This window comes from Rattus rattus, chromosome 5, assembly GCF_011064425.1.
Source record: "Rattus rattus isolate New Zealand chromosome 5, Rrattus_CSIRO_v1, whole genome shotgun sequence".
Lineage (NCBI taxonomy): Eukaryota > Metazoa > Chordata > Mammalia > Rodentia > Muridae > Rattus > Rattus rattus.
The window spans coordinates 9,502,317-9,505,740 of record NC_046158.1 but is presented as its reverse complement, the minus strand read 5'-3'; positions in this window follow the sequence as shown (position 1 = coordinate 9,505,740).

Below are 3,424 nucleotides of genomic sequence, written 5' to 3'. Positions count from 1 at the left end.
GACCCTGACACAAAACTCAAACAGCTACTTTTCCATTCACACAAAGATCACTGTTCAGCCCTCGTAGGTCCACTGTCAATGCCACCACAGAACCATTGTCCACCCCACCCATTGCCACTGTCCACCCCACCCCAAGACCACTGTCCACCCGACCCATGACCACTGTCCCCCCCACTGTAGGGTACAGAGTGGTCATCTGTGGGGTGGACAGTTGCCATCATTGGGGTAGACAGTGGCCATCAGTGTGTGGACAGTGACCAGTGGTGGGGTGGACAGTGGTCCCGGGATGGGTTCGACAATGGCCATTGGTGGGGTGGACAGTGACCATCATCAGGGTAAACAGTGGCCATCAGTGGGGTGGACAGTGGCCATGGGTCGGGTGGACAGTGGCTATGGGTGGGGTGGACAGTGGCCATCGATGTGGTGGACAGTGGCCATCAGAAGGGTGGACAGTAGTCATGGTGTGAAAACCCTACCCATAGCCACTGTCCACCCCACCCATGGCCACTGTTCACCACACCCCATGGGCACTATCCACTATTCTCCACAGCCATTCTCTTCCCTAAGCCCTGGTCACTGTTCATCCCACAGTTGGCTGCCAGGACTTTGTATCAAGTCCTATACCTTCCAGTTTACTGGTGAGCATCTGGAGTCAGCCGTCCTGTTACTGGGTGAATCCTGCAGGAGTCTGATCTGCTGAAGACTCTTCGTGTAGTCCTGGTTGCTGAAGTCCTGAAGCCAGCACCACCCACAGGCAAGTCAAGTGTAATGCTAAAGATAGCCTCTCTATGGTGGCACAGCATTGGCGAGTCCTCTGGATTGGTTGTTTGGGTTATACCTGAGCACTGAGGAAAACAACTGAGTGTTTTCAACCACCGGAAACCAACTAAGATGACCAGACATAAGACACAAGGCTCACACTCTTAGGCATGGTCCATGACAAGCCAGGTGCAGAGCCACATGGTGTCTGGAGAAGGAGCTGAGAGTTCTACCTCAGCAGGCAAAGAGAAAGACTGAACCTGGTTTGAGCATTTGAAACCTCAAAGCCTACCCGCGGTGACACGCTTCCTTCAACAAGGCCACACCCCCTAATTGTGCCACTCCCTGTGAGCCTATGGGGGCCATTTTCATTCAAACCACCACATTCTGTTTCCCCATTGCCCTTCAAGACACACCTCTGTCCACTTTGGAGAATAGCTGGCCCTCCCTTCCATTCCAAGGAGAGTCCTGGAGAAGAAAAAATGTTTACAGTCAGGAGGACAACTGCACAGACAGGGAAATTCTGTGAGGTGCACCCTCTTCAAGCCCTGCAATGGACCAGGAATTCTTAGCAGCAAGCGCTGGTGGCCTCGGCCATGACCAGTGCTAAAAGCTGTGACTCAAAGATTCTTGTTCCAATAGAACAGGCCTTTGGCTCAACAGTGCCTGTCCTTCTAAGATATCCCATCCCTCCAGACACCGACAGGTCGTTACCCAGAAACATGTCATCATCAGCACCCAGGCTTACACGTCTCCTCTCCACCATGAAGCTCCTCTACCCTAGTCATTTAAAGCTGCCCTTTTCCCGGGGCCTTAGGCTGAATCTCTCTTAACCTGATCAGCAATGGGGAAATTGGATCAGGACGTGCAGATCAAGGCCGCTCCTGCTGTATGAATGTCAGAGGCCCCTGGGCTCATAGACCTGTTGTTTTCTAAAGCTTCATCTTTGACAAGCAGATGGCGAGCCTTATTGAATTTGTATTTGTGGAAATGATGCGTCAGATTATCGCTGGAGGGAAGCAGTCCAAACCAGAAGCTAATGTGGCCTATCTATGAGGCTTAAATCTACTTACCTTTAGGAAGGCCGTGTGCTCCATGGGGACAGCTGGATCTTCTGGCTGGTGCCAGTAGAGTCGGAGACTAAATGTTCTCCTTGACCATGCCTTGTGACCCTGGGGACTGTCCTCATTTGGGAGCTGAGATGCAGCTTGTATGTCCAAAGTGGACATGGAAAAGTCAGCAATAAAACAAGGACGGTCCCCGGAGCTTGTCCTGTGGTGGTTTGAATGACTCCCCAGTTGGTGGCATTGTTTGGAGAGGCTTAGAAGGTGTGGACTTACTGGAGGAAATCTGTCACTGGGGGAGGCTTGAGAGTTTAAATCCTCATACTACTCTTCCTGGCTCTCTCTGATTTTGGCTTGTGGTTCAAGAACTCTCAACTTCCGGTCCCTGCTGCCATTCCTGCTGTCTCGGTCTCTACTCTACTGCCATAAGGAGACACCATGACCAGAAAAAGCATTGAATCAGGGCCTTGCTTACAATTTCAGAGATTCAGTCTGTTATCACCATGGTGCATGCAAGCAGATGTGGTACTGGAGAATACCACAGACTGAGAGTACACGTCTGACCTGAAAGTTGCAGGCAGAGGAAGGGGCAGACATGGCTTTTGAAACTTCAAAGTTCACCCTCAGTGGCACACTTCCTCCAGAAAGGCCACACCTCTGAATCCTTCCTAAACAATTCCACCAACTGGTGTAAGGTCATCTTCATTCAAGCCACTGCACTTGCTGCTTTCTGCCACAACCATCGTGATTCCTCTGGAACTGTAGACCAAAATATACTCTTCATTTTATAAGTTGTTCATGGTGTTTTATACAGTAACAGAAGATTAACTGATCTACCCCTTATTTAAAATTAAAAACCCACCTACTTCATTTCACACTATGAACCCAACAGTCGAAAAGTCGAAACAGGCAGGAGGTGACTCAGTTGGTAAAGGTTTGTTACTTGTGGTTTGTCAATTTGATGCAACCTGGAATCACCTGGAAAGATGGAGAGATTGTCTAGATCAGCTGGCCTGTGACATGTCTTGATTTCCTTAATTGACATAGTTACTCTTAGTAACTCTCTGTTGATGTGAAGACACCACAAGCAAGACGGCTTACAGAAGAAAGTTTGCTTGAGGTTCACAGTCGAGAGAGTGAACCCATGAGCATGGCGGCAGGCAGGCATGGTGTGAGGGCAGTAGCTGAGAGTTTACACCACAAAACAGGAAGAGGTAAGAGAGAGAGAGCAAGAGCCAGAGAGAGAGAGAGAGAGAAAGAGAGAGAGAGAGAGAGAGAGAGAGAGAGAGAGAGAGGACTAACTGGGAATGGTATAGGATTTTGAAGTTGGCCACAGTGACACACCTCCTCCATGAGGCCACACCTCCTAAGCCTTCCTAAACAGTGCCATCAACTATTCAAATATATGAGCATATGGGGACCATTTTCACTCAGACCAACCCTGCAAGTGAGTAATACCATCCCCTGGATTTGGGTCCTGCATTGTTTAAGAATAGAAAAATTAATCTCAGCATAAGCATGCATTCTCTCTCTGCTCTTGAGTGTGGGGCGATGTGACCAGCTAGCTCAAGCTCCTGCATGATGAACACGGAATTGTGAGC